At 48.4% G+C, this 19,327-nt stretch overlaps 1 protein-coding gene and 2 long non-coding RNA genes across 6 annotated transcripts in view; 2 read left to right on the forward strand and 1 right to left on the reverse strand.

Moving 5' to 3' along the window:
* The window catches only part of DLGAP4 (DLG associated protein 4), a 154,167-nt gene that overhangs the window by 124,639 nt on the left and 10,201 nt on the right, over window positions 1-19,327 (reverse strand). The gene's annotated exons all lie outside the window — the stretch shown is intronic.
* LOC311594194 overlaps window positions 1-19,327 on the forward strand; it is a 522,815-nt gene that overhangs the window by 83,904 nt on the left and 419,584 nt on the right. The gene's annotated exons all lie outside the window — the stretch shown is intronic.
* LOC311594192 lies at window positions 9,078-17,774 on the forward strand. Its single transcript, XR_014777986.1, has 5 exons — window positions 9,078-9,697; window positions 12,486-12,553; window positions 13,695-13,816; window positions 14,290-14,613; window positions 16,317-17,774. It is a non-coding gene; the product is annotated as an uncharacterized lncRNA (long non-coding RNA).

Below are 19,327 nucleotides of genomic sequence, written 5' to 3' on the forward strand. Positions count from 1 at the left end.
CAGGCAGACAGGGCACCAGCAGCCCAAGTGCCCCTGCCTGGCTCCTGATGCTGCCTAGACTGTACATATAATCACTACAACTCCGGAGCAAAGTGACTTAATGAGGCAGATAGCATCGCCATATTGGCCCCTGTCCCCCGTTGGCCTTCAGGGTGCTGGGGGAAGGGAGAATGGAGCTGCAGGGGAGGGCTTTGAGGAGGCTGGGGAGCCACGCTGCTGACTTATTCAGCTCTTCACCTGAACCCTAACATCATGGCTCAACCGCGAAGGGCAGGGAACGGACACCGATCAGTTATTTTGGTGTGCTGGCACTGGATACCAGGCCTGCTTATTAGTCATGAGGCAGACGTGATCGTCCCCAGAGGTCAGAGGGGGAACGTGGGGCAGGCGAGATGGACTGTCTGCCTGCAGGCCTCAGCTCTCTCAGCTGCGCTCCCTCTCCCACATGCCTTACCTTATGAGGGAAGGGGGGGGGCGCTCTGGCCTGCCCCCTGATCCAACTTTAATTAGTAGTTAGTCAAGTCAATCATAGGTAATGACAAAAATACCATATAATAACAGTGACAATAACTGTCTGTGAAGACAGTGAGTCAAGTCCGGAGGCTGCCACCTGTGAGGTGGGTCCGCTATGCAGGCGTTTTACACCGAAGGAACAGAGGCACTGGCTGAGCAGCTCTGACTCCAGACTCTGCACACCACACCCGCCTTATATCTTAGTCTGTCAGGTGCCTCACCCTCGCTAAAGGTGAGCTCTCTGGAGAAGCATGCGACTTAACTGTCACTGGTTTGTGTCTTGCTAGGTTTTAGAGGCAAGGGACTCATGAGAGCCCAGGCTGACCTGAAACTAACTCTGGAGCCCAGGCTAGCCTGGACTCACCATGATCCTCAGACCACACCCTCCTGAGTGCTAAGATTACAAGCAGAAGCCACCACACGTAGCTCTCATCACTTTCTACTTATTACAAAAACAATATATATTATATTTTCTGGTGTGTACGATGACTTTTTAACCTCCCCCCTCCCACCAAAATCCGTGCCAAAGTAGAGGGTTATATCATGTGCCGGGTACTTACCTGCAGTGTGTTTCCCCTTGCTTCATATATCCTGTGCATACAGTGGGGGGGGGGAGTGCCCCGGTCAATTCCCCACTCTGTGCAGGGGCATATGAAACAGGGAGGAGCAAGCTGCACACATCTTCCTGTACTTCAAGGAGGAGGAGAATGTGAGCATGGATTGGCTCTCCACCAGAACCTACCCATTCTGCTTGGAGGGTTGCGTGTCTTCCGTATGGGAGTAGAGCAAGCCTTAAAGGGGCAGTGTAGGCTGGCACTGGCTGTCCGCCGGCATTTAATAAAGTGCCTGGCTGTCTGCACCCTGCCTGCAACTAGACACATGCCTGAGTCTGCTGCACAGCGCACGCATGGGTAGTCTTATACGGCGAGTATATTCCAAACCTCTATATTTTAACTGGAAAAGTTGGTGATCATCTTATATACCCAGTCATCTTATATGCTGGAAAATATGGTACTCAAAGAAGAAAACAGAGAGTCACTTGGAAAATCAAAGTATTTCCCCAGGGGCAAGCACTGTTTATATCCTGGTGTGTGTCCTTCTGGACTTTTTATTTTCCACCCAAGCTTACCATGAAGGTGCTCACTTTTGTACATGTCTGAGCATCTGCCTGCACTACCCTGAGTCACACTTAACCCTCACTACAAGCAGCTGACACATTAAAATGCCCAGTTAACAGACACAGAGCAGGTTCAGGCAGAGAAGGGAACTAATCCCTGGTTACTCCACAGGACAAAGCTAACGACCCCACCAAGTTCCAGCTTACAGTTATGTGGCCCCCTGTGGTCAGAACAGTCCTCTTCTGCACTCCTGGAGCTGGGAGTGGCAGCCCAACCCTATGCAGAGTTTAAGATAAATAAAATAAACAAACCACAGAATCAGGCAGGCCTATTTCCCCACACCCTTGTGTGCTAGACTATGCTGGCTGTGCATGTTATCAAGAGCATAACTGCTCCGTCCAAGGGCATTTTTCTTTCTTTTTGCTGTGTGCTTTTCACCTCTCCATGAATCTGTGGCTCAATCTGTCAGGGCCCAATGTCCTGCCAGCTGGAGGCCTTGCTCTTGTGTCTCAGGACTGGAGGGACCTAAGAGACAGATGAGTGACCAAGTTAAATGACCCACCTAGCCACCTGACAACTTGGCCACTCTGCCTCTGCGCATTCTGACTTAGAAACAAGATGCAGCTATACACAGAACGCCCTGGAATGCCAGTGTCCCCAGGCCTACCTGAGAGATGGAGAAACCGAGTCAGGAAATGCCTCCACCAAGCTTTTGAACATGAGACTGTCCCTCTATCCCAGAACCACACTTAATTAGTGTGTAAAAAGGTTAAGCTATAAACCCTTAAATTCAAGGAATTACATCTTCATATTAAAAAAAATACAAAGATGATCATACAGGATCAACCGTAATGCACTTGCTCTGCTCAAGAAAACATTGCAAGTGGCTAGAGAAAGGAAAGCGCCAGTGAGGAGCAGAGAGGACACAGCAGATTCCTGCCAACAGTGCAACAAGAAAGCATAAAAGAGAAAGCCCTGACAATCTAGACTTCCAAGGCTAGTGAAAATAATGCTTAAAAAAAAAAATAAAATAAAACAAAGCAAAACACTGGCTTTTTTAGATAGAAAAAATGGAAACACACCATGACCAATAGACCCACAGCATAAGAAACATTAAAATCCTTCATGCTGAAGGGCAGAGGGTGGAGAAAATGTGGCTCTGTAAGAACAAAGGCTGGGCGTGGCGACCACATAAACTACTACTGAGTATTATTGCTCTCATCGCGTATACCTTTTTAAAAGTCAAGTAATAACGTGGACAAAACTATTAACAATAGCTAGGCATTTCGGCACATGCCCATAATCCCAACCCTCAGGGCTGAGGCAGCAATAGCTGAAATTCTGGGCCAGCCTGGGCTACACTGCAAGACACAGTCTCTAAAAAGCCAGAGCAACAGTAACAATATCGACAACCTTAAAATAATGTGATTACAATACACCCAAAAGTATGATGCACAACAAAGTAGCACACAATCAAAGGAGAAATGGAAAAATACTGCTCAGTATTTCCAAGGATATTTGAAGCAACATGATGTCACTTGAAAGTAGGCTGTGACAGCGAAGATGTATACTGTACATCAGCAACCACTAAAAGAGTAATATCTAATCACATAAAGATAAACAGAATGATGAAAATATAATTAACTCTAAAGAAGGCAGAGAAATAGGAAAAATAAATCAAGGACTTACACCAAACTACATTAGTGATCACATTAAATATAAATTGTCTAACTCTACCAAATAAAAGGCAAAGACTCTCAGATTAGGGTTTTGCTTTTGTTTTAAAGATCTAACTATATGCTGCATATAAGAAATGTAGTTACACAGGGCCTGGTCGTGCACGCCTTTAATCCCAGCACTCGGAAGGTGGAGGCAGATGGATCTCTGTGAGTTCAAGACCAGCCTAGTCTACAAAGAGAATCTAGGACAGCCAAGGCTACATAGAGAAACCCTGTCTTGAAAAAACAAAAACAAAAACAAAAAAGAAGATAAAAGAAATGTAGCCAGGTGTGGTGAAACACACTTGTAACCCTGGCACTCAGGAAGCTGAGGCAGGAAGACTGAGTGTCCACAGCCAGCCTCACTACATAGCGAGCCCATTTCAAAAGAAACACACACACACACCTTCCATTATAAAACAACAACAAAAATGGGCCCTAAGACATGGCTCAGCAGGTAAAGGCTTTGCTCACTGAATCTGACCAAACGACTTCAATGCCTGGTTCCCACATGGTAGAAGAACTGATTGCCATGGTCTGTTAATCCTGAGATTTGAAAGGAAAAATTAAAAACTTCCACCATTTTGGGAAAAATTGAAACAAGCTTTATTAAATACTAAATACCAATCAAGGGATGGACTTTGGTCAGGACCATGCTCTGGAATTTCCCAGCTGAGAATGGCCTTGAGATAAGTGCTGCAGGGGTTATAAGGACAAACCGATAGGCCACCATACCTTCCCATGAGGCTTTGTTATTCTCCAAGAACTACAATTCCCAGCATTCCTGGAAGTTACCTGGTTCCTGGGCAGGTGTGGCTTACAGGTTAATTTTGAACATTACATGTCCTCGGTGGGTAAGAGCACTTGCTGTGCAGGCATGAGGACCCAAGTTCAAAACTCGTTACACAAAAAGGCTGGGCAGTCACAAGGTGGCCTGTAACCCCAGCCCTGTGGAGAGTGAAGACAAGAAGATCATTGGGGCTTGCTGGCTGCCAGCCCAGATGCATGTTCAGTGAGAGTCCCTGTCATAAGGGAATACATACAGGATGCCCAACGTCCTCCTCTGGCCTTGGGGCACAGGTATGCGAGAGCGCGCGCACGCGCGCACACACACACACACACACACAGACACACACACACACACACACACACACACACACACACACACAGACACACACACACAGAGGGGCAGAGGGGGTAGGATGCAGGGAGAAAGAGACAATGAGGGTTGGAAATTTCTACACCTTTCTTGCAGTAATTAATAAAGTAAGTGATCAGAAAATAAATGTGTGTGGAAGACGTTAGCAGTGCTCTCAAGCACCTTGGCCTCAGCGACGTTCCTAGAACATTCCGCTCGCTGACAGCAGACTGATTCTTTCCACGGAACACTTGCAGAAATCGGCCATATTCTGCGCTATTAAACAAGACTTAATATATTTTTAAAGATTCAAGTCACACAATACACCATCTGATCACAGCAGAATTAAAGTAAAACCTGCTACAGAAAGATCCCTGGAAATCCTCAAGTGTTTGGGGACTAAAAACCATACTCCTGAGCCACTCCTCCTGAAGACCAGAAGAGAAATGCCAAGTCTTCTTGAACTGAATAAAATTAAAACACAACAAATCAAAACGGATGGGGCAGGGTTGATGGCTCAGTGGTTATGACCTGTGCTGTTCTCGCAAAGGACCAGAGCTTGGTCCCAGCACCCACAGCAGGTAGCTCACAGCTGCCTATAACTCCAGCCCCTTACACAGAAAACACATGTGTACAGATTATTTAAAAGTATGTTTTGGGCTGGAGAGGTGGCTCAGTGGTTAAGGACACTGGCTGCTCTTCCAGAGGTCCAGAGTTCAATTCCCAGCACCCACATGGTGGCTCACAACCATCTATGATGTGATCTGACGCCCTTTTCTGGCCTGTGGGTGTACATGTAGATAGAGCAGTCATCTACACTTAGGGGGAAAAAGTATGTTTCTGTGTAGGAGGGGGATGTCCAAGGAGTGTTTGGGGAGGCTTCCTAGCACAGAATGCCCAAGTACATGAAAATAAAAGCATTTTAAAACCATTGACTCTAGCTGTCCCTTTAAAATATCAGAAAAAAGAACAAATTAGACTTGAACTAAGTAAGAGAAAGGAAATCACTGACATCAGAATAGTAATCAATAAAAGAGAAAATATAAAAGCTATAGGGAAAAATCAGCAGCAAAAGATGGTCCTTCAAGAAGATCAATAAAATTCATTAAGACATAGCCAGACTGATGGGGAAAATTAAAAAATGAGAAAGAGAAAGAGATTAAACACAAATTACCAATACCAGGAGCGAAGCAGGTGACACCCTACCAACTCCACAGATATTAAGAGGACAATAAAGCTGAACACTTACTGCAGAGCTACAGTGGTGACGATCAATACAGTAAAATTGAGAGTCTGGGAGAAAACAACAAACCTCACATTTATGATCAGTCAATTTTCAAAGAAGGTGCCAAGGCCACTCGGTAGGAGAGGGCGGTTTTTCGGCAAACATTACGAGCACAGCTTCTCATCGTGTGCAGAACAATGGAAAGTGGACCCCATCCCACACCAGAGAAAAACCCCCATCCCACACCAGAGAAAAGTGGACCCCATCCCACACCAGAGAAAAGTGGACCCCATCCCACACCAGAGAAAAGTGGACCCCATCCCACACCAGAGAAAAGTGGACCCCATCCCACACCAGAGAAAAGTGGACCCCATCCCACACCAGAGAAAAGTGGACCCCATCCCACACCAGAGAAAAGTGGACCCCCATCCCACACCAGAGAAAAACCCCCATCCCACACCAGAGAAAAGTGGACCCCATCCCACACCAGAGAAAAGTGGACCCCCCATCCCACACCAGAGAAAAGTGGACCCCATCCCACAGAGAAAAGTGGACCCCATCCCACACCAGAGAAAAGTGGACCCCATCCCACACCAGAGAAAAGTGGACCCCATCCCACACCAGAGAAAAGTGGACCCCATCCCACAGAGAAAAGTGGACCCCATCCCACAGAGAAAAGTGGACCCCATCCCACACCAGAGAAAAGTGGACCCCCATCCCACACCAGAGAAAAGTGGACCCCATCCCACACCAGAGAAAAGTGGACCCCATCCCACACCAGAGAAAAGTGGACCCCATCCCACACCAGAGAAAAGTGGACCCCATCCCACAGAGAAAAGTGGACCCCATCCCACACCAGAGAAAAGTGGACCCCATCCCACAGAGAAAAGTGGACCCCATCCCACAGAGAAAAGTGGACCCCATCCCACAGAGAAAAGTGGACCCCCATCCCACACCAGAGAAAAGTGGACCCCCATCCCACACCAGAGAAAGGAGTGACACAATCAAACCGTCCCCCATCCTCAAGTGCTTTGGTCAGGCATCTCGTCACAGTAATGAGTAAAGGAAACCACGTGATGTGCAAGTCAGTCTCTCATTTGGACTTTGTAGTTTAGACAGACTCTTGCTCTGTAGCCTTGACTGATCTGAAACTCACTATGTAGACCCTTCTGGCCTTAAACTTACAATGATCCTCCTGTCTCTGCCTTCCCAACGCTGGGATTACAGGCATGCACCATCACTCTCAGCTAGTGTAAATTCTCTCGATGCCGTGTTCAGTATGATAACCCCGCCCCTCCCTGCTGTGGACGCCCTGCGTTCAATCCTCAGAACTCTCCTATGGCAGGAGGGGGAAACCCGCTCTCTTAAGTTGTCCACTGACCTCCACACATGTGCGCACACACTAAGCAAACAAATATAACATTCTTTTATTTAACAAGGCCTGGGAAGGTGACTAAGTCAGTAACTCCGGACTGTGCCGAGCACAGCGAGCTTTCCTGCAACACTCCAAGTGGAGACAACAGCACACCTCCACACTCCACACGCACAAACATGACAAACATGTGCCCCTGCATGGAACACACCCACTCACACACACCAAAAATAATGACAACAAAGGAATATTATAAACAACTGATACACATCAAAAGAACTGAGCAGAGTTAAGTCTCTCTCTCCCCACCCCGCCCCTCTGTGGTGAGGTTGTTTCTTTGTTTAAGACCGAGTCTCTACCTAGCCTTGGCTGGCCTGGGACTCATTCTGTGGACCAGGCCATCCTCAGACTCAGAGATCCTCCTGCTTTGTCTGCCTCTCAGCTTCTGGGATTATAGGTGTGTGCCACCACAGCTGGCCTGAACAGGGGGCATTTCTTGAAAGGCACAGACAACCAACCTGGAGGCTGTTCTACAATTCACTGGTGTTCTGCTGTCTAGAGTCACAGTCATGCATGCTTCTAAAGGCCAGAAAGGGCGGAGGATGATCTTCCACAAAATGACCGGTGCGTAAGGACAAAGTGACGCTTACACTGACTGTAACACAGCACAACGTATGCACAGTGAGTTTTCACATTACACTTCATGTGTATGTACAATCTTAGTGGTCGGATTAAAATATTTTAATTTTAAAAACAAGAGACTTATCAGTGCCGGGGAGGGGAGTATGCATAATAAACTCAAGAAGAAATTTTTCCACCAAGTTACTGCATAGCCCAATTGATCCCCACTGTTGGAAGAGATACCTTTCTGTAAAAGACTGACGAGGGGGCTGGCGAGAGATCAGCAGCCAAGAGCTCGGCCTTCTCTATAAGAGAACCGGGGTTCAGTTCCCAGGACCCACATGGAAACTCACAACTGTCTATAACTTCATCTCTGGGGGAGCTAACGCCCTCTTTTTACCTCTGTGTGCACTGCATGTATGTGATGCACAGACATACATGCTGGCAAAAACACACATACACATAAACTAAAAAAAAAAATAGATCTTAAAGGAAATAAAAGAGAAGGCAACACCTAGCTCATCTACTGGTCCCCCTAACACTCAAGCTTGGGGGAAAAAAATCCAACACAATAACAAAAATTAAGATCAACATCTTCTGGGTTTTTTGTTTTTTTTGTTTTGTTTTGTTTGGTTTTGGTTTTGGTTTTTCGAGACAGGGTTTCTCTGTGTAGCCCTGGCTGTCCTGGACTCATTTTGTAGACCAGGCTGGCCTCGAACTCACAGAGATCCACCTGCCTCTGCCTTCCAAGGGCTGGGATTATAGGCATGTGCCACTACGCCCAGCTATCTTCTGGGTTGTTGTTGTTGTTTTTTGTGCTGCCTCCTAAGTGGTCGGCAGTGACAAGATAAAGCTGAGAATCCCCTGCCCGACCGCTGGCTCTTCACGCACCCGTAGAAGTGGACAATGAATGCAAACTTGTACTTTCTCTGAGAAGCGCACGGCCACAGAAGTAGCTGCTAGAGCTCTGGGCGAGGAATGGAAGGGCTGTGTGATTCACTCAGTGATGGGAGCAACAAACAAGGCTTTGCCACAAGCAGGGTGCCTTTGCCCACGGTAGAACATGCTGCTCTTGGCTAAGGGGCGTTGTTGTTATAGACCAGGGGGACTGGAGAAAGATCGAGTCTGTTCGTGGATGCACTGTGCACCTCAATCAGAGCGCTCTCTCTCTCAACTTGGTTGCTGTGAAGAAGGAGAGAGGGAAGTTTCTGGACTGCCAGACGCTGCGGGGCCTCCAAGGCTGGGGATGTGTCTGCCGATGCTGTCAGAAAGCCTTAAGGAAGGTCAGAAGCCCAGGACCAAAGCACGGAAGGCTCAGCATCTTGCTGCTCCATGTGTCCCGAGACACGTCCGTGGATGGATGGCTCTGAGGAAACAACGCATTAAGAAAAAAATGAGGAGGCTGCCGAATATGCTAAACTTTTGGCCGAGAGAATGAAAGAAGCTAAAGAAAAGCTCCGGGAACAGATTGCCAGGAGACGCAGGCTGTCCTCGCTGAGAGCTTCTAAGTCCAGTCGAAAATAAGTCTTTAAAAGTAACAAATAAATGATCAGACCTCAACTCTCCAAAAATAAAAAATAAAAATAGAGCAACATCCTCCACGAACATCGATACCGAAGTTCCAAAATTTCAGTAAATCCAATTCAATGGTTTATGGGCTCCGTGTGAAAAACGCAGGGCTGGCTCCGCGCTGGAGAGCCAATCTACCGTCTGCCTCCAGGAGAAGAACCACGTGACCATCTCAACAGACACGGGAAACGCCTTCAACAAGCTCCAACGGGATTCACAACTTGAAGCATCTCTACAAACCCAGAAGAGAACTGCTCCACATAGCAACGAACTTACAAAACTGGGTGTGGCGGCCTCGCCTGCACTGGGCGTGGTGGCTGGGCATGGTGGCCTCGCCTGTACTGAGCACTCAGATATACTGGGTGTGGCGGCCTCACCTGCACTGAGCACTCAGAAGGGTGAAATGGGAGGCCTAGTACAAAGGTAAGGCCACCCTGGGCTACAGCCGTCTCATAAAAACAAAGCCAACAGCAACATACAAATTCTAGTCTCTCTGTGTAGCCTTGGCTATCCTGGAACTCACTCTGTAGACCAGGCTGGCCTCAAACTCACAGACATCTGCCTGCCTCTGCCTCCAAAGTACAGGGACTAAAGGTGTGCACCACCACCACCCAGCTGTTTATTTTTCAAAAATAATTTATTTAATTTCATTTTATGTGCATTGGTGTGAGCGTGTCAGAACCACTGGAACTGGAGTTACAGACAGTTGTGAGCTGCCGTGTGGGTGCTGGGACTTGAACCCCGGGTCCTTTGGAAGAGCAGGCAGTGCTCTTAACCACTGAGCCAGTTCTCCAACCCCCCCAGCTGTTTGTTTTTTAATACAGAGCCTTATTATGTAACCCTGGGTGGCCTGAAACTCGTTTTGCAGACCAAGTTCCTGGGAATTATTTATTTATTGAATGTTATGTGTATGTACATTTTGCTTGCATGTACGTGTGCTCACCGTGAGTGTAGCTAAAACACAAGCATCCCTGAGAAGGACATCAGGTCCTCTGGAGCTGGAGTTATGGTCGGCTGGGAGGCATCGAGTGGGTGCTGGGAACTGACCCCAGGTCTTCTGCAAGCGCCTAGGCGTTCTCAGCCACCACACCATCTCTCCAGCTCAGCAACAGGAAAAAAAAAATTACAGAGTATATGCCAAAACTTAACCACCATACTAGTGCATGGCAGAAAGTAGAGTTGTCTCCTAAGCCAGGAGACAGTGAGGACGGACCCCCTCACCTCTAAGTCAGGAAACAGAGAGGACAGTCACCCTCACCTCTAAGCCAGGAAACAGTGAGGATGGCCACCCTCACCTCCCCTTTGGAAGTTGTAGTTGGTGCAATCAAGCAAAATAATGAATCAAAAGGCATTCAGAGCTAGAAGCCTTGCAGAGACATGGTCACTCTTACGAGGAAAGATAATGGGATATTCTCTCTCTCTCTCTCTCTCTCTCTCTCTCTCTCTCTCTCTCTCTCTCTCTCTGACAGACAGACAGACACACACACACACACACACACACACTCATACACACAGCTACAGCAGCCAGTGAGCTCCTCAGTACAGCAAGACACAGAGCAGAGCACAAAAGCTTACTTATTGCTATACAGGCTATGAGCTACCTCAAATAAACGATTCCAAACTCCACCTAGAGTAGCATCAAAATCAGAGTAAGTGTGAGCAAAGAGGTGAAAGTGCAGAACGGTGGAAAACTAGAGTGCATGAAGTTAAAAGCAAGCAAAAGCCCTGGGCTTGAACCCTCCCCACCAACCAAGTAAGTAAAACAGATCTGAGTAAAATATTGGAAATATTGCCCACTGGTTTAAAAAAAAAAAAAGACGGCTCAGCAGGTAAGAGCAATAGAGGACGTGGGTTCAGTTCCCAGCACCCACATGGCAGGCCTCAGCTGTCCACAACTCCAGTTCCAGAGGACCCAGTGCCCTCTTCTGGCCTCTGAGGACACCAGGCACACACGCAAGTGCCCAAATAACACGCAGGCAAAACACTCATACATATAAAATAAAAATAAATCTTTAAAAAATGTCTAAACTGTTTCAACACTCTTTCTCCTCAAATAGATCCAAAAAGTCAACCCAAGGCCAGCCAGAGTCTCTGCAGAGATGTGTAGAAGCTAAGGGGTTAACTCTCAAACTTCCATGGAGATCTACAGAACCTAGGGGAGCCAAAGCGAGCCTGGCAGAGGCCAGCCTAGTTGGAGGACATGACGCCCCAACAGTGTAAGACCACTACAGACAGACAGTGGGCCAGGGACAGAAGAGAAGACAGAGGTAGATAGGCTCACATACACATGAAAGGTTGATTTTTTAAAATTTTTTTGTTTTTTTATTTTTTTTATTTTTTGGTCAGTCTTTCATGTAGCCCAGCCTGGCCTCAAACTCACTATGTAGTTGAGGATGATCTTGGACTATTTTTTTTTCTTTTTGCTGTCTCTGTTTAATAGTCCTGGCTGTCCTGGAACTCACTTTGTAGACCAGGCTGGCCTTGAACTCACAGAGTTCTACCTGACTTGACTCTTTGGGTCTATTTGAGGAGGAAGAGGATCTAAACAATTCAGGCAGATTTAAAACAATGTATTTTTACTTTATGTGTATGAGTGTTTTGCCTGCATGTTATCCGGGCACTGCATTCGTGCCTCGTGTCCTCAGAGGCCAGAAGAGGGCACTGGATTCCCTGGAATTGGAGTTACAGGCTGCCTCCTGAGTGCTGGAGTTAAAGGGGTGTGCCACCACACCCAGCTGATCATGAACATTTTTTGAAATTAAAAAAAAAAAAAACCTATGTGTACATGTATGTGTCTGTGTATGCGCACATGTGTGCACCTGCCTGTGCAGGCCACAAGAGGGCATCGTGCCCTGGAGCAAGAGTTACAAGCAGTTGGGAGGCAACATGGGAGTAGCCGCCTGAACATGTCCAGAGCCCACGACCTTCAACTTCTGACCCTCTTGCCTCTACCTCCTGAGTATTGGGGTTAGTCTTGCGACACCATGCGGTGTGCTCAGGGATCAAACTACAGGTTTTGTGCAGGCTAAGCAAGCCCTCTGCCAACTGAGGGACGGCTCCAGCTGTAAACAACTGAGTTTTAAAATTTCTCTCTCTCTCTCTCTCTCTCTCTCTCTCTCTCTCTCTCTCTCTCTCTCTTTCTCCCACCCCCCACCCCCCTCTGCTTTTTTGTTTTGTTTTGTTTTGTTTTTGCTGGGGATTTAATCAAAAGCCTGGTACCCTGGGGCCTGGGGATAACTGATCTTTGACAAGAGAACACAAACGATGCATTGGAGCCAGGTGAGCTTCTTTTTTAAAAAAAATATTTATTTATTTATTATTTATACATATTCTGCTCGCATGTGTACCTGCCTGTCAGAAGAGGGCACCAGATCTCACTGTAGATGGTTGTGAGCCACCATGTGGTTGCTGGGAATTGAACTCAGGACCTTTGGAAGAACAGACAGTGCTCTTAACCTCTGAGCCATCTCCCCAGCCCCCGGGTGGGCTTCTTACACAAGAACAAGAAACATTTGTTTATTTACTTTATGCATGCATGCTGTGTGCCAGATTGGGCTCATGGAGGTCAGAGGTTGAGCTCAGGTGGTCAGGCTTGAAGGCTCCTTTTATCCTCTGAGCCATCTCACCATCTCTAGGACAGCTTTCCAAATACTGGGGTAAGGTATATTTCTATGTAACACATGAAACTTCAACTAGACTTATACATCAATAAAATACAACAATAAAAACATAGCTATGAAATCTAAAACTGAGCTGAAGAGATGTCTCAGTAATTAAGAGCACTGGCTGCTCTTCTAGAAGACCTGGGTTCAGTTCCTCGCACACAACCATCTCTCACTCCAATCCCAGGGGATCTGATACCCTCTTCTGGCCTCTGGGTATCATGCATGCATGCAGACAAAAACACCCATATACTTAAATAAAATTAATTTTACATTTAATAAAACCTTTAAAACTTAAAAAAAAAAAACCCAACAACTGTATCCAGCACTCAGGAGGCAGAGGCAGGTGGATTGCTCTGAGTTCAAAGCCAGCCTGATCTACAAAGTGAGTGCAGGACAGCCAAGGCTACACAGAGAAACCCTGTCTCGAAAAACCAAAAACTAAAACCCAAAACCAAAACAAAACAAAACAAAACAAAACAAAACACTTGGGCCTCTATAAGGAAAAAAAAAATCAAGGAGAAAAGATTCAAACTGAGGCAACACATAGTGGATGAAAAGACGTTCCGTGTCCCTAATGTCCCTAAGGAATTGGGAGCTAACTCTGGTGAAGTGTGCACCACAGAATGCTTACAGGCAGCAGGGCTGAGCACAGCCCAGTGCTAAGGGAGTGAGGAGGAACCAGAACTAAAGTGGCAATACTGGAAAAGCTCGGTGGTTTCTTAAAAGGCTAAGCACGCACCTGCCATACTGTCCAGCGCTTTTCTAGTTATGTACCTAAGAGAAATGAAGCACAGAGTCATAGGAAGACCCAGCTACGACGACCGTCCACAAGAAGCTCGGTAATCATCGGGAAACAAACCCCAGTGCCCATCAATACGTAAGTGACGACACACCCACAGCCGGCTATACAAATGAAAGGGCTAGTGGTAGATGCTGCAGCATCTCCGATCGATAACCTCACGAGAAGGATGACTGACAAAAAGAGCACAGCAGTGTGTCATTCCCATTTATACAGAACTCTAGGAAATGAAAACAGATCCTTGCTGGGGGGGGGGGGTTGGGAGGGACAGGCGGGAGAAGGGTGAGCAAGGGTGGGGGGAGGGCAAGGGGCAGATTACCCAGGACACAGGGAAACTGGGTGGTGGCGGGTATCTCTACACATGCACGTCCTGTTACACGTCAACTATACCTCAATATAAACTTTTAAAAAAGAGGGATAAATCAAGGTTACCACCAGGAGTAAAGATTAACCTGGCATACCTTCACAGGCTCTTTTAACTTAGAGGTTCTAAAATTGTCTCGAAATTTTAAGACTCATCTGCTCGCACATCCATAATCATTTACTTCCAGAACGCAGCAAGCCTCGTGCCGCCATTTGGAGATAACTATGCTGAGATGCTGACATGCCGTCCTAAATCACTTCTGCACAGACGTGACGCGCAGAGCCCAGAGCCCACGACTCTGTCGCTTTTATCAATCTCCAGGTTTGTTCCTAAACACAACGGCTCCTACTCCATCACCAGGATTAAACCGCCTCCCCCTGGAGCCACTAACAGCCATGCTTAGTAAGAGGGATGTGTTTCTACTGAAGGCCGCATGGCAGGAGGGAGCCGAAGTGAGGCAAGCATTCCTGGAGAGCCGCCTCCACCATGGAAAAGAAAACTCCTTGGGCAGGTAAGATGGCTCAGCAAGTAAAGATGCTTGCTGCCAAGCCAGGCGACATGAGTTCGATTCTCAGGATCCACATTGTTTTAGAAGAGACTGCATTTCTACCAGCTGTCCTCTGACCTGCATGCTGTGGCATGTGCACACACACACACACACACACAGAGACACATAAAAAAATGTAAATAAATGTAGTGTTAAAGCCAATTTAGAAAGAAAAATCCCCACAGGTTTGGGCCCACAGCAACTCTGTACTCCAAGTCACACCAGGCACACCTGCAGAGTTTTGGTTTTGTCTTTTTCCTTTTTATTATTTCGAACATGTGATTGATCCTTAACTAGACAGTGTTTTAGAGAAGTTTAAGGTTTGCAGAAGAGCTAAGCAAAAGCAGCTCCATGACAGTCACCCCAAGTCAGAACTCCTTGCGCCAGCACAGCTGGCCAGCCCTAGCTCACAGTCCTTGGCATCTGCCACACCCTCTGTGCTGCTCATCCCCTGGGTTTTAACAAGTATGGAGCAGGGTGCACCTCTCCACAGCAGTACCATTCAGAATGGCTTCCCTGCCCTCACCCCAGGAAGCCTTGGCTTCCTCCCATCATCCTCTTCCATCTCTCCATCCCTAGCAACCACAACCACTAATCTTTCCTTGTCTCTAAAAAAAATATCTTTTAGCCAGGCGTGGTGGCGCAAACCTTTAATCCCAGCACTCGGGGAGGCAGAGGCAGGCAAAGTGAGTCCAGAATAGCCAAGGCTAACACAGAGGAACCCTGTCTTGAAAAACCAACAAAACAAAATCTGTCTTTTCCAGAAAGTTACAGACGACAGTGTGGTCACAAGTTTACAATCTTTCCAGATTAGTGTTTTTCATTTAGTAATTAAGGCGTCTCTGTCTTTCTTTCTTTCTTTCTTTTTCCAGTTTGGTAACATCTTTTTTTTTTTAACTACCAAATAATATCCCATTGTGTAGATACAATCATTGCTTCCCCCCTCCTCCAGACAGGGTTTCTCTGTCCAACCTTGACTGTCTTAAAACTCACTCCGTAGACCAGGTTGGCCTCAGACTCAAGAGACTCGCCTGCCTCTGCCTCCCCGAGTGCTGGGATTAAAGATGTGTGCCACCACCACCTAACACATTGCTTTATTTTTAATGTTTATTTCATTGGCTTCTTTTAAATTTTTATTCTTTTATAAATTGACGCGTTGGATTATTTGTTAAAACTTTAGTCATTAGCCAGGTGTGGTGGTGCATACCTTTAATTCTAGCACTCCAAAGGCAAACAAAGGCAGGTGAATCTCTGTGAGTTCGAGGCCAGCCTGGTCTAAAGAGTGAGTTCCAGGACACTGAGAGCTATATAGAGAGACTCTATCTTTAAAAAGCAAAGATAAAACCTTTATTTATTTGTTTTCTAGTTTGTCTGTTTTTATTTTATTTTATTTTATTTTATTTAACATGGGAAGAACTTACTGTCGATCACTTAGGCCCTGGCATGAGGTGGTCTAGCCACACAGTAGAGTGTCTGTAGTTGATGGGAAAGACCTGAAACTGGTGTGTGAAGGAGCCGAAGTCACTCTGCAGGTGGGGAGTCATCAGCACAGGCACCTGAGAAACCTGTGTGGCCGTACCTACCAACGCTGGGTGTGTTCATCCGTGACGAGGAAGCCCAGCCCTGGCTGGACACTCACCATAAACAACTTTGCACTTTCCTAAAAGGCATTCAGAGGAAAGTCCAGAGGAGCGCTGCCCACAGTCAACACTTGGAAGTAACCCAACAGTCTGTCAACAGCCGTGGACGGAAGCAAAGCCGTCCACTCGGTGTGGTACCCGTTCCCAGGGCAATGAGGAAGCTTCCTGACAGGACAAGAGGAACAGCAGCCAGAAAAAAAGGAGCGCTCCCCTTGCAAGGTCTAGCACGGAACTCTGAGCACCTGGAGGGCTGAGGCTTCAAGAGTTGGGTGTGGTGGTCACGTCTCGCTGGCCCAGACACTCGGGATCGGTGTAGTTGAGGCACTAACTGCCTCAACCCACAAACTCAAGGCTCCGAGACTCAGCATTCACGTGGGGCAAAGGCGGCTGCAGAAGAGCTGAACTGATGTGGCCACATTTCAAGTAAAATCATTTGCACATCTGCCTTTACCCACAGAGAACGCCAACATCACCCACAACGCCGTTTGTGAGCACCTGCTGCGTGCCCAGCGCCACCTCAACATCCTTCCATATCACAAACGGTCTGCATAGGGGCTGCTCTGGGGCAGGGAGCTGAGCAAAGTCACCTGAAGTCAGGCAGTAAGCCTCAAGCCCTGATGACAGTCCACAGGCTGCACACCACCGCTGTCCACTTTCCCCCAATACAGTCTTACCACCTTCCCCTTTCCTGGCAACAGAGACCACCCCCACTTACTTGCAATATCTGGAGGGCCCTCTCTAGGAGTGTGAGTAACTTTTCAACCTTTGGGTCTCAGCTCAAGAGTTACCTCCCTCATGAAGCCTCAGTGACCCCAGGCTGAACCCTCAGTTCCCCGCTGCCTCCCAACTGAGGCCTCGTTGTGGCTTCACTTATTTTTGAGTTCCCCGCGGGCCACCACAGGGCCTGGCACAGGATGGGTAACTCAAGAGTGAATACACCTGCCCGGCAGACTGATGTGCTGATTCCTATGAATGGTGGCAAGAGGAGGGGACAGCAGGGTGGGTACACTATCTCCATCCATCCAGCCTCAGCTGTCCTCCATCCTCCCTTGCTCTCTCTCTCTCTCTCCTCACTCTGCCTAAGCCCCAGTGGGTGGTGTATTAATAACCGGGAGGGAGAAGGTCACCCGGCTCGAAAGCACTGAGCTGTCCTTGACTCGGGCAGGCGCAGCTGAAAGGCTCTGAGGAGGGGGAGAGCTTCGCCGCCGAGCACGTGCATGCTATTTCTGATTCCCAGCTGGCCAGCCCGGCCCAGTGCATCTGCCGTGGGAGCCTGGGCAGCCTGGAGAACGGCAGGGGTGTGGGGAGGAGCAGTGACCATCACTCAGCCATGCTTTTACCCCTGACCCGGCCACAGCCGGACTGAGGACTCACCTGGCTCATGGCCAGGAGGATTTTCACAAAGCCCCTCAGCCTGGCATTTGGGGCTCAAGAAGACCCAGTCTGCCTGCCTTCTTGTTCTCCACACCTACAATCAGCACAGTCCTCCCTCGACTGTCACACCTGCTGTCCTCTCAGGCAGGAGGCCGCTGTCACCAGGTGTTGGCTCACTCAGCTTAACCCCCAGGTCTCAGCACAGAACACTCCTCCAGAATGTTGGCCTTGGTCACCCCACATCCCAGAAGCTCCTTGTAGGCCCCTATATCAACAGGTGTCCCGGGTTATCTTAGAAGTCTTGAGTCTTCTGGACTAAGATCTGATCAGCTTGGAGGCTCTCGCCTCCACGTCTCTAGCATTTGGTCCAGAGCAGCCATGAAGTCTCACGAGGCAGAAGGGGGCTTGGGTTCTAAGATGAAGCGGTAGATTGGGGTGCCCAGAGGTGGAGCACGGGCAGGGAGCAAATAGTTGGATTTGTTTGTGTCCTGAATATGAAGGGTCAGAGAGGTGAAGCCTTAGGGGACAGGGAGAGAGAAGGAGACTCACCCACCCTCAGCAGCGGGCTCTTCTCCGCCTCACACTTGCCATCAGCAGTGTTCCCCGGAGCAGCCAACAGCCCGGCTAACAGCTCAGGAAGGCTAGGATACTGTACCAGGTGTGGCTGCGCACAGCCCTGCCTCCCCGCCCCCGACAAGCGCGGTCGACACAGAATCTGTACAGAAAGACAGCCTGTGGCCTGAATACATCTGCTCCCCAGTGCAGGGTGCCCAGATTTAAAGTAGGGGGCTCCTGGCAGATCTGGGCGCTGGGAGATTTGGACTACCTGCCCACCACTTTCAGTTGTATCTCCTGGCAGAGGGAGGTGTCCTGGGGCCCAAAGTCAGGGCTGGGCCTGGCAGAGACCCTCCAAGCAAAGGCTCACAGCCTACCCTCCTGCCCAAAGCTGCCGCCTGGAATGTGGGCCATGCACAAACCAGGCCAGCCAAAATAGGAGGGTTCCAGGGAGGGACGGACTCCGAGATGGTCCCAGAGAGGCCTGGGGGTGGTGCAGGGGCAGGCATTCTGGTTTCTAGGTTTCCTAGGGACCCTGCCAGTTCCAAGACTTCTCTTTTACTTCCTGAAGCTCTTACGGACACCCTACACTGTATGCCCTACACGGCGTACCGGGTTTAGTCAGAGATCGTGTGGTAGCAGGCCACCTTGTCCCCTGCCACATTTTCACCATCTCTCTCTCTGTGCTAGCACTCCACTCCCAGAATGCTCGCTGGGCCTCTTTCTCAGGCTGCCCAATCTGGAAGCACTAGGTCCTTCTGCAAGCACAGGAGCATACCAGCCATTTCTTAGATGCCTCTTAGGCACTAGGCTTTGCTATAGGCACCTCGGCACCCGGGACCCCACTTTACTCAGGAATCAGGCCTTCGGGGCAGGCTGGAGCACAAAAGGAGACACTGAGGCTGAGAGTAGCTCCTGTAACCTCATCAAGGTCACTCGGCTGGCTCGCCTAGCTAGACTCTAACTGAGAGACCCTCAGAAGCACCTCACTCCCTCAGGGTGGTCAGGGTGGCCAAGCTCTGGTGGCTACTTCCTGGGGGCCCAGCTCGTGGCTTCCCAGGGTTCTTGGGACTGAGCGCCCCACCCCCTCCACTCCTTTTTGCTTTCTC

The sequence above is a fragment of the Acomys minous genome (genome assembly GCF_964271855.1).
Source record: "Acomys minous genome assembly, chromosome: 3".
Taxonomy (NCBI): Eukaryota; Metazoa; Chordata; class Mammalia; order Rodentia; family Muridae; genus Acomys; species Acomys minous.